The sequence below is a fragment of the Acinonyx jubatus genome, chromosome F2 (assembly GCF_027475565.1).
Source record: "Acinonyx jubatus isolate Ajub_Pintada_27869175 chromosome F2, VMU_Ajub_asm_v1.0, whole genome shotgun sequence".
Taxonomy (NCBI): domain Eukaryota; kingdom Metazoa; phylum Chordata; class Mammalia; order Carnivora; family Felidae; genus Acinonyx; species Acinonyx jubatus.
In genome coordinates, this window is record NC_069394.1 from 13,759,530 (window position 1) to 13,772,361 (window position 12,832).

The window sequence follows — 12,832 nt, forward strand, 5'->3', positions numbered from 1 at the left end:
ACTTCATTCGTGTGATATCAACTCATGTGATATGATTTCGGTCACTTTAGATATTTAGATTTCTCGATTTCACTCAAAAACCAATGCTTCAATTAGGGCATGCTGCCACCAGGTGGCAATAATGGCCTCACTCGTGATCACCATCTGATAATAGCTGATTCATGCATTTATTCATTCAAAGTTATTTGGAAAAGCTAACATACCTTTCACTTACTATCATTTACAATTCACAGTGCAAACTTTAGTGGCATAACTGAATGTGTATAGTTAATTTTAGTTTTAATAATTATAAAGTTTGTATATATGAGTGGGCATAAATTGCTGCATATGTACAGGAAACCCCACAGGTCTACATGTATAAATGCTTTTAGAGAAATTAAAATTGAAGGTAAAAGCTGGTACCTTCCTCACTATCCCTTATTAATGACTAGTCACAGCCTAACTCACACTGCTCATTTCTGCATTCTATAGCCAACTTTGGCTCTTTTACCTCTACGAGATTGCACACTACAATGGAATTTCAAATGAACTTAATATGAAAATTCACTCAAACTTTCCAGCAATGAGTATTTCCAATTAAGGAATTAATATAGCTGCTTTTCTGTAGCCCGCTAATGAAATTATTTCTATCAGCATTACCGCCTGGTAAGTTATCTTTCACTCCTTCCATATAGGAGAAGTAGTGAGGACAGTAGCATAGCTCTGTATTATTTCTGGGTATACTGAGTCTTCATGACCAATTCCTTTGACTACAAAAAGGAAGCTTTCTCTCTCTGGTCCCTGGAAGAGGGCACTATCTTGATGATGTAGCCATTAGTTATGCACGACTTGAAAGCTATGCACAGTGGTTCTCTTCTATAGATAAGCTTGACTTTAATATCCTTTTGAGCATTTGACAGATTATCTTGGACATAATGGCTTTACTAAGAAGCAACTTAGAAATTATTTTAAGAGCATCTTGTTGTTCTTAAAGAGGAACTGACAATGCCTGTGTATCTATCTGTATGCCGACGTCTTCTGAGGAAAGGAATATTAATGATACTCCCTCCCCCTACTCGGCATCTCCCATGCTGGCAGACATTGTAAGGGTCAACGGCAAATTGCAACAGTGAATCTGGATGGGCCAGGTGGCCCCATCTCTGTGCTGAGCATGGACTATTTTCACTACCTCTGAGGTGATGGACTAGGATTTTGACCAGCCAAACAACTGCTGCCTACAAAAACTAATCATCTCCTCTCCCTCACAAATTTGGCACAAAGACATTGGAGGCCCACTTACTCCAAGTTATCCCCATGGAGTAAAGCTGAGCAACTCTCCAGGTTATTTTGGAAGTCTACATGGCCCAAAGTAAGGAGAACTGGGCTCAGGGAGTGCTGATGACACTATTTCCATGTTGAGCTCCCTTGTTCCTTGAAACAGTTTTCTATGTAAATAATCCGTGAACCTCGGGATTCAGCTCAACTGGTCCAGTCATATGACTTTGAAGACAGCCTTTTACATGGCATTTATGTGCAAGCTGAAATAGATAGCGTTGTCAGAGAGTGGACTTTTGTGGCTTTGATCTTCATGAGTTTGACTCTTTGGAAAAGATGCCAAAGACCCATGGAAAATGTTCAAAACCACATCAAATCTCACCTCTCAAAATTCTGCTGTGGGCCACTCCACACAACTCCGTCCTTTCATTTTCTACCTTCATTCGCCAAGTAAATCACCAGATTTGAGATGCTGTAAGTGTTTATCATCTTCTGCTATTTAATCTTTGTATCATTATTTTAACCCTTCCTATATTTCCACTGTGTTTCCTCAATTAGTTTGTGTTCCCTTCCAAGGCCATGACCGTATCACAGCATTCTACATCAGTCATTTCCTCATTCCAAGTTAGGTACTGAAATCCTCTAATGAAGCCCCTGTCCATCTACGTCACTTTTGCATTAATTTGTTATTACATTAATTCTCTCATCCATTATGCATTCACGCAGTAAATATTTATCAAGTACCTTTTCTGTTACAGGCACCGTTCTTGATGCTCAGTATCTAAGAGTGGGTGACACAGACAAAAGTCCCTGTCCTCATGGAGTTCATGTTCTAGTAGATGGGGGAAGTGAAATATATAGGAAGCTAGATAGTGATAAGGAAGAAAATAAACAGTTCCAGAGGCCATCTTGACTAGGTCAGGCCGTCTCCATGGAACCTCAGCCTGGTTACACAGGAGGTCAGGAATGGTTTTCCTGCCTATGGCCAGTTCCTGGTGTGTGCCCTGTGTCAACCTTAAATAGTGGAATGTTGAGTGCACTGAAGCCTTCCTTTAACCCCAGCCAGAATAACTGGGCTTCTTTCCCACTTCCTGTCTGAATTTTACTTCACCGGGAGGACTAGAGTTTTACCTTACATGTCCAAGCACTTGTATTAAAAAATTATTCCTTGGTCAGTTCTTCCCAAATCTCACTCTTAGGGATTTTACCTCATCTTTCCTCCCTCCAATCCTGGCTAAAATACTGCTCCAAAGTAGAGCACCTGGTACCTGGTACTACAGTATTTCCATTTATTTCTCTGTTGTTTTTTCAATAATGTATTCTCATGTTAAACACCATGTTTATCTGCATAAACTATGTGTTAACTGTATGTTAATAATGTATTCATATGTTAAACTATCTGCTATATATGAAACAGTTTATTGGAAACTGGGGATACAAAGATGAATGGGTCTGGAGTGGGAAAATATACTGTCTATCAGGCACAGTTTATCACATTTCACATGATCTTTTTTCCATAGTAGGCACTCAATCATTTTTTGTCAATATGAGATTGTTCTTAAAACTTTAAATTTCTTATTGAAGGCCCAAAGACTTTCACTGGCTGTATAAATTCCAGTGTGTATATCTATATGTAGACATACTATCCTATATAGATATATAGGTATGTAGATATATCTATATATATGTATCTTCTTCTAGCATGGCAATCATGGCATTTTGTGAAAATAGCCTATTTTTGAATAAGATGATACACATCTAATAGAAATTATTTCCATAATAGTATAGATTTATGTGCCTAATGTTACCATCATTTTTGAAAATTGCTGTTAAATTAACTTATAGTCTTTATCAGTCCTTATTTGCACACATAAATTGTCAGATGTATACAGAGCTGTGTGTGCAAAGGTGCCTAATGGGTTCAACTGGCCATTTGAGTCTAGTGTGAGACAACTAGATTCTTCTTGAGGATAGGGTGGTTGGACCTGGAAGAGAGCAGGTGAGAAAGGAAACAGTCTGAACAAACCTGCCTTCCTCACTTGAATCAGACCTGGCCTCAAGCACCTTATGTCTCATCATATTTCTGCAAATATCCATGGGCATATGTTCTTATTATTGCTTCAGGCTCCCGAGTTCCTGTTTCCAGGTGCCTCGCACAGATGCCCCACTTCCCGCAGTTGTTCTGTTCTGGCTTTAGGCCGATTTGGTTGTGCAACTGAATTTATTAGCCTGAGTTATCACTTGGGCTTGAGAACCATCATTTCTAAGCCTTGCTGTTCAGAGAGTGGTAAGCCTGACTGACACAAATAAACATCACCTGGGAACTTGTCAGAAATTCAGAATCTTAGGCCCTATCCCCAAACTGCTGAATCAAAATATGGTTAAATAAGATCCCCAGGTAATCCACACATGCATTAAATTGTGTGAAGGGCTGAAAGTCTAGGGGGATGGTGAACGAGAGGCAACGAGAAGATCCATCTTTAACACTGTGGGGAGATAAAGGTTCCCACCCATCTTCTCTTACCTAGATCCTCCATAAGAAGAGAACTTACTGGTCTAATGGGTTTGGCTTCAGGACCCTGAGTATCAGGACTAGGGTGAGGCAAGGAAGGCTTAGCCAGTGCAACATTTCCAGAGGTGCTCACTGTCAGGTGCTGACCCTGCACCTGTGGGAATCTGAGGGTTTGTGCCTCCTTCAATTCTGGGCGGATGGGGCCCTGCTTGCCTCGTCTTAGGCCTGGCCCCACTCAGTGTCCAGGCTGGTCACTGAAGGGCAGCGTCATCTGATGGAAGGTTACCCACCTGAGTGTGAGCCTCTCTCTTCCCTCTTTTCCATTCCTTAGGAAAAGCCCTTCTAGATGCGCTTTCTTGTGCTCCCCCTCTGCTCTTTTGCATCTACCTTCTGTGGTTTGATGGTAACATTTGGGATTAAAATGCAATGGCATGTAAAGGGTTGCAGAAGCCCTCCATTCACCTCACTAAGAGTTCAGAGCACCACACCAGCTCAGGATGACCTAGGCCTTTATGAGTCTCGTCATGGGTCCTTGTGCATTCATCCTCCTTGACAACCACACAGAGGGGTGCTTGGAAAATGTGGTAGGGTTGGGGCATTCCTGCATTCCCGATTCCTTACCAGAGAGTTCCATGTTGAGAGATATTGGGAGTCTATGTGTTATTTATACGGTGCTGGTTTATTTTCTGTTTAGATGATGATCCCAGGAGCATGGCTCCCACAGTAAAGAACACTGAAGGGAGGAAGTTTGAGTGATTGGTTCACCGCAATACCACAGACACCTCCAACAGGTGTGTGGGACCTGAGGCAGGCACTTGTACTTTCAATTCTTCACTTTTCTCATCTATAAAATGAAAACCATAATAATTCTCACTCTATAGGATTACTGAAAAGATTAAGTCAACAAATGCAGGTGATAGGTACTTCATAAACTACCGTGCAGATATTCCTGTCAGGGACCTTGTAATGAAGTTTAAGAGGGTTACAGGAAACAATAATTTTCAAACAAAAGAGGCTCAGAGACCTTAAGTATCATCTCAAAGGCCCGTAGTTGGTAAGTACGGGGACTGAGGCTTGGACCTGAATGTTCCACTCCACTCCCTGCCTCCCCATCACACTGCTTCACGGACCTGTAGCAGAGACATCTCACCGTTTATGTTCTCTGAAATCTGAATGACATATCCTCCACCCTCCATTACTTTCCCTCTTTATGTCGAGACATCATCTCAGATTCAGCCCCTTGGAACCTAGTGTCTTAACTAAAATCATTATTGATCAGCTTCTTGCAGAGCTGGAGGTAAGACAACAGCTGAAGCGAAGCGGGCTCTCCCTATTTGCATCTCAGGTGGGTCAGCAAAACGTGGCACTGCAGTCATGCTTGCATAGTCATAAAACATCTTGGAATTCACACTCTCTCTACAGCAGGCTTGGGCTCACACTCGGGCCAGGCCATGAGGCCCCACATGGACTCACAATCCCCCTGACCGCCCAAGTGATGCCTTCTTGAGCAAACCAAAAGCCAACTTGGAACTGCCCCCAGCCCCACACACACCCACCTCTGCAGCTTAGCTTTTCCAGCTACATGGGGCCATTTGACACTCTGCTGGGCACTCCCTCCTGCCTGTTTCTAGAGTCAGTCTTCATTAGAGGCTGGAGAAAGTTCACAGGCTTCACCACCCTGAGATCAAGTATCAAGTCCCCCATTGGTGTACCTCACTTCTAAAGTCCAGATTGATCCCTCAGCCCTGTCCCATTCTCTTGCCTAGAAGCTAATTTAGGCCCTTGGAAGTTGGGATCTTGACTTGCTCTTCCTACATGACTTTCTTAGGTGACAATTTAACCAGGAAGATCTCCCTGCTTTATATTTCCAAACACTTTCACTATACTTTCTGTGATCTCATCTCACTGTCAGTGAACTACCTTAATCATTTATTCATTCATCCATTCCCTATTCCATTCACTCTTTAATTCAACAATGTTTATCGAGCATCTTTTATGAGCCAGACTCTGCTATACGTTGGGGACACACTAGTAGTGGTGAGCAACGCTAGTCTTGTGGAGCCACGGCTTCTTGGCAAAGGCAGACATTCCTTTATCAACATGAGATATTTATTAAGCACTCATTATTTGGAAGGGACTGTTCTTAGCATGAGGGATATGGTAGAGAATGAGCAGGTACAACCTCTGCCCTCATACAGCTTACATTGTACTGGGGTGAGGTGGGGAGGAGAGCAACAGACACAAAATAATCACATGCCAGGTGGAAGAAAGTGATAATGAGAAAATTAAAGTAGGAAATTGGGGAAACAAACAAGAAGTAGTTCTACTTTACACAAGGTGATCAGAAATGCTTTCTGAGAAAGTGACACTGGAACCAAGACCTGAATGAAGCTAGGAAGAAAACCGTCTGAATATTTGGAGGAAGCATGTTCTGAGAAGAGATGGAAAGGATGGCATCCCAAAGGCAGGGTTATCTTCGAACCGCTTGAGGATCAGGAATGAGGGCAGTGGTCTGGAAGAGAAAAGGCAAGTGGTGGAGATGAGGTCAGGCAGAATGTAGAAGCAGGGAGTGGGGGGCAGTTTTGTGTAGAGCCCCATCATGCCCTGGTGAGAACTTGGGTTTTACTGAGTGAGATGAGAATGCACCAGAAGTTTCTGAGTGAAGGAGTCATCTGGTCTGACCCCTGTAATGACTCTTCAAGAAAGAAGAAGGTTGCATGGACCAAGGTGCTGGCAGTGGTGATGGTGAAGGTATTTTGAAGGTAGAGGTACCAAGCGTTGCTGAATGGTTAGACACGGAGCATGAGAAGAAGAGAGAAGTCAAAGATGACTCCAGGACTTTTAGTGTGAACCACAGGATGAATGTGGATGTCATCAGTCAGCCTCCCAATGAAGGGTAACATTATAAGCTGAGGTTAGTGGTATAGTTGAAGGACTCTGAACCGCATCACCTATCAATCTCAGTTCCATCCTTCTCCCTTTCATTCTAGTTAGTGCTCTCCCACTAACTCATCTTACAGACTTTGCACAAGACGCTTCCTGTTAAGAACTTTGGATGTTATCTAAGAGTATGGAGAGCAGGTATTACACAATTCAGTGAGATGATCATATTAAAGCTTTGGAAACCTCCCTTTGGCTGCAGGTTGAGAATAGATGGGGACAACCCATGGAAACACAACAAGACTAGTTAGGAGATGATTGCAGAGATAGGTGAGAAGACCATGGCTTGGACTAGAGTGGTAGCACATTAGATAAAACCTGATACAGGGCCATACTGGAGACACCAAGATCTCGGGCCTTCTTAAGTAACCCAGTTGCCCTGTTGGCATGGCTATAATGGTAGGTCAGAAAGGACTAAATTAGAGTGTGGTAGGAAAAGGTAGGGGGTGGCCAGGTGGTATAGATTAAGTACAAGAGGAGGTTACATGTGGTGTTTTGGGTGGAGTCTTCAGGAAGCCCTGAGCTATTTCCAGGAAGAGATAACACATTTCTTTGATGTCCCAGTGGTTTTTAAATTTTTCTGCATGAAGTTCACCACTTTCTACCCATGTACTCTTCTCCACACCCCTCCCCCTTCCAGGACTGTTGAAATCCTTCATTTCTGCCCAAGTGCCAGTGTCCTTGTCTATGCTCCGGTGACCTCCCAACAGCTTGAAAAGGAGGCAATATTGCATTGAATAATGGTTAAGAACACAGGCCTTGGAGTTGGACTAACTTGGATTTGAAACTCGGTTGTATTACTTACTATGTAGCTTTGGGTAAATTACCTAATTTCCTGGAACCTCCGTTTTCACACCTGTGAAATGGCAAAAATTATAACACCCATTTCAGAGGATGGTTAAAAGGATTTAGAAAGATCATGCCTATGAAGCACATGATGTAACGCGTATCCAATAATAATAGCTGACTTTATGAAGTTTTTCATCTGTGATAAGCAGTGTTCTGAGTGTTCCATGTATATTAACTCATTTCACCTTTCAAACTATCCTCTTAAATTAACAGATGAGGAAATTGAGGCACAGGGAGGTTTAACAGCTCACACAAGGGCACTAAACTATGTAGTGAAAGAGCCAGGATTTGAATTCAGGCAGCCCCTCTCAACCAGTATATTATACAGCCTCTCTCAAGTAGGAAATAACCAAACAAAAGCAGCTATTTGTATTTGCACTGGACATTCTCAGGAATGAGCATTCTAGCATCTCAGTAGCAAGGAAGGTCTACTTACCTGAATTTCTAGTTGCACCTTTCTTGCTGAGAATTTTTCTACAAGAAGCGAATCTACTTCAAAAAAACAAAACAAAAACCACAACCCTTAGGTTTCAAAAACACAGAATAGGTGCTCAAATAGTAAATGAATAAATGAATGATCGAGTTGTTTGTAGTGGGGCCTCAGGAAATGTTTGTTGAGCAAATGCGTACTGGAGTTAGGAATGGTTAATAGGTGAGAGAAACCCCTAGTGAGACCTGGTCTAAAGGGGGAAGGGACAGTGTATTTCTGGATGTGTTGAATATGGCAGCAAGAAATCCTAATATTTCTACATGCAGTGTCATAGGTTATGAGTCCCTGACATGGTGAGAAGCAGTTTGCACAGTGGGTCAGCACACAGGAGCTCTGACTACCTCGTGTTTGAATTCTAATTCTACTACTTTCTAGCTGTGTGATCTAGGCAAGGTTAACCTTCTGGTACCTCCATTTCCCTATCTATGAAATGCAGGTCAAACTAGGACTTACCCTGTTTGACTGATGTGAGAATTAAAAGAAATAACACAGACAAGGGGTTTAGCAGAGTGACAGGCTTGTTGCTTGCTGTTACTATAGAATACCAGTTGTATGCCATAATCATAAAGTAGGTGCCCACTTGAGGAATAATTCAAGGAAGGCACAAAGCTCTTAGGGCCCCAAGTTTCTAATCAACTGGACCAGAATTATGATGGCAATTTCCTGAGTCTGCTAATTATTTCCATACCAATTAAAAAAATTGCTTATCTATATGTCAAAAACATTTACTGAAAAGCCATTTACCTCTTACAAATGGAAATGGTTGTAGTTTCTTCCTCCTATTTGTCCCCTTTTATGGGTACAATGGGTCTACGATTATATTCAGTAAGTAGGCCTTTAAGTAAAAAAAAAAAAAAAATACTGGGGCTCCCAGAGGTCTGTTCAGGAAACTTGTATAGTGGCCACGGAGTTAAATTGTTTGGTCATATCAAGACTGAACTAAGAGTAGCTCCTGTAACCAACTAAGGTATTTAACATCCAAAAGATGGGGTGTGGGGGCATACTTGTCCTACTCAACAGTGACACCTGTTGACTCTGATGGAAACATACATATTCTAAGTGCAGTTGGGGCAGGCTTTGGGACTAAACAACAAACAAGAACACAAATGGACAACAAAGCAAATAACATATAGGGAAATCATCTGCTCCTATTTGAGTTGGTTCCCTTGCTGCAAGAACTGAGTTACCATTCACAAGATAAAACCACATGTTATCAGAATTAACAAGTGAAAGCCTCTATAGAATATTTAATCAACATTTAAGGACAATAACTCTGGTCAGTTTAGAGAAACTGAGGCCCATATATACAAACATATACTGTATGATATATCATACAGTGGTGGAGACTGAATCAGGAGTCAATTTGCTGAATCAAAATCCAGAAGACTTCACTTCAGAGCAGTGATTTCCATTTAAATTTTGTCTATTTACGAAAACACAGTCAAATCTATGAATTGTTCTTCCTTCCTTCCTTCCTTCCTTCCTTCCTTCCTTCCTTCCTTCCTTCCCTTTACAAATACATATGAAATAGGTTTATTGATGCCATGAGTCAGACCCTGGGCTGGACATCAGTGATGAGTACAAAGTGGCTGGCAAGTAATGGAATTCATCAACTATCAGAGAGCCATAGTTAACATACAGTGATATATGAATTTCAAGCGTGCAATATAATGATTCAACAATCCTGTACATTTCTCAGTGCTCATCAAGATAAGTGTATTCTTAATCTCCTTCACCAATTTCACCTATCCCCCCATCTACCTACCCTCTGGCAACCACCAGTTTGTTTTCTATAATAAGAGTCAGTTTTTTCATTTGTCTATTATTTCCTTTGTTTGTTCATTTGTTTTGTTTCTTAAATTCCACATATGAGAGAAATCATATGGTATTTGTCTTTCTCTAACTTACTTCACTTAACATTATACCCTCTAGGTCCATCTATGTGATGCAAATGGCAAGGGCTCATTATTTAAAAAAAAATTTTTTTTTTAATGTTTATTTATCTTTGAGAGAGACAGAGACAGAATGTGAGTGGGGGAGGAGCAGAAGGAGAGGGAGACACAGAATCTGAAGCAGGCTCCAGGCTCCGAACTGTCAGCACAGAGGTGGACACGGGGCTTGAACTCACAAGTTGTGAGATCATGACCTGAGCTGAAGTCAGATGCTCAACCGACTGAGCCACCCAGGTGCCCCTAGGGCTCATTATTTTTTATGGCTGAGTAATATCCCATTATATGTCGCATATATACTACATCCTCTTTATCCATTCATCTATAAATGGACATTTAGGTTACTTCCAAATTTCCAAATCTTTATAAATAATGCTACAATAAACATAGAAGTGCATATTTTTTTTCAAATTAGTGTTTTCATTTTCTTCGGGTAAATGTCCAATAATGGAATTACTGGATTGTATGGCATTTCTATTTTTAATTTTTTGAGGAAACTCTACACTGTTTTCCACAGTGGCTGCACCAATTTATATTCCCATCAACTGCCTCACAGAAGTGGAAAGGATGGTATCTGGTTAGGAGAATGAGGTAGACAATGGTAGGTCAGTGAAACCTTCACCAGAAACAGACTATTTGCACTACTAGGTCTTGAGAAAGAAGTAGAAGTTTTGTAGAAGTAAAGAAACTCAATGATGTAAAGGTGAATGGTGTTTTGGAGAATAATCAATGTCTTGTGTGTCTTTTATACTGACTGAATTTTAGGTAAAGATGAGCTTAGAGAGGTAAGTTGGCAACAGGTTGAGAAGAGTCTTGCTAAGGAATTTTCTACTTATCTTGTGGGCTATGGGAAGCTTTTGAAAGGTCTTTTAAGTGAAGATTTGAGGCAGATATACTTAAGGGGAGAATATTCTGGCTACATTGTGGAGGACAGAGTGGAAGAGAGAGAGAGAGGGGGAGAGACCACATGCAACTGAGAGAGAGCACCTGCACCTGACTGTAGGTAAGAAACCAGCTGAAAAGTTGAAGTACTTTCTTGTAGTCTATAGGACAAAACATCTTGATCGTGTTTTGTTGTTGTTGTTGTTGTAACACTGGGCAGTGAAAAGAGCATAGCTTCTTAGCAAGTGGGACCTAACTTAAATCACATTCAGTAGCTATATGGCCATGGCAAATGAGTAGACTTGTCTGTCTCTACTTCTAATGACATCTGCTTCGTAGGAATGGCGTGAGGATTGACAGGCAAAGTATTAAATGCATCAATACTGGGCCTGGCACATGGAAAGTACTAGGGAAATGGTGATCCCTCCTGACTCTATGGATCCAGGTCCTTGTTCTTCAGTTTCATCAGAGACACACTGGCTTGTCTCGGTGCAAACGTTTTTCAGGAGGCCAGGGTACGCATTCAGTAGGCTGCCTCAGGATTGCATAATGAATCCACACATGTGCATGAGCGCTCACACACACACACACACACACACACACACACACACCCCACACTACACGAAATGGCCTGAAAGGAGAAGATCTTCCTGTGGAATATCACAAACAGAAACAGGTCTGCAAGCAGGAGGCCCTCACATGAAAACTTTCAGGCATACCATTTGGTACAATCAAGAATCTCACTCTTTAAAAAATTTTTTTAAATAATTTTTTAATTTTGTTTTTAATGTATTATTATTTTTTTTTATTTTAGAGAGAGAGAGCACGAGCCGGGGCGGGGAGGGGGGGTGGGCAGAGAGAGAGAAACTTAAGCAGGCTCCACCCTCAGTGTAGAGCCTGACTTGGGGCTCGATCCCACGACCGTGAGATCTCCACATGAGCCCAAATCAAGTGTCAGATGCCCAACTGACTGAGCCATCCAGACATCCCAAGGATCAGACCAACATTTCTATCACTCTTTTGGCCTCAAGTTGCCAACCACGAAACAGACATTTTGCTGCTGCCATTTTAAACTTAGATTTTGACTTCATGTCCTGGCCTGAACATGGGTCATGGTGGATGGCCAAGTTCATGTGGCTGTTTTCTCCAAGTCCAGTTTTCCTCTAATCTGTCCTATCTTGACAGTTTTCACTCACTCCTTCACAGAGAGCTCACCACTCACCCCACTTTTTTTTTCCCTTCAATTCATGGAAATGAATCAGGTCTGTGATGGCGTCATTCAAAAGAGAAAGCTAATTAAAAAGGTCCCCTTTCCTTCCTCTTAGAGACCTTGCAATAGTTTTCTCCTTTTAGGAGACACAAGCCAGGAAGGAAGCTCTTCAGCACAGCTGTAAATAGAGAAGCCTGGCTGGGGTTTGGGGAGACAGGGTGATCATTCCCAGCTGAACTGTTAGCTCCCTGGGGACAAGTTTTAAGCTGCTTTGTCTTTTCCAAGGTCAGGATAATCAGAATAGCCTCAGGCTACTTCTAACCAGAAGGAACAGGTAATAATGAGATACAAAAAGTAACTACAGTGTGTGATTAAGGTGTTCTATGGGGAAAGATATTTTGTAGGAGATGTTCATCCTAGGATGAGAGCTCTAATAAGCAACCAATGTTTCATAGCTCTTCCGATGTGTCAGGAATTATTTTTAATGTTTTACATATGTCAAGTCATCTGATATTTACAGCCACTAAGAGGGGGTAAGTTCTGTTATAACCCCCTATTTTAAAGATAGGGAAACAGAGATATAGAGGAAATAAAGGGACTTACACAAGGTCATTCATTTAGTTAACATCAGATCTGAACCCCGACCATTTGGTTCTCACATATGCTCATAGTCACTGCACTGTCTTGCTTTTTCAATGAATCCCCAAGTGATCACAACTCAGTGTGTGAGCGCAAGAAGCAAACTA

General features: G+C 41.6%; 1 long non-coding RNA gene across 2 annotated transcripts in view; it reads right to left on the reverse strand.

The window, feature by feature from the left end:
- LOC128312768 (uncharacterized) overlaps positions 1-12,832 on the reverse strand; it is a 498,949-nt gene that overhangs the window by 36,811 nt on the left and 449,306 nt on the right. The window lies entirely within an intron of this gene.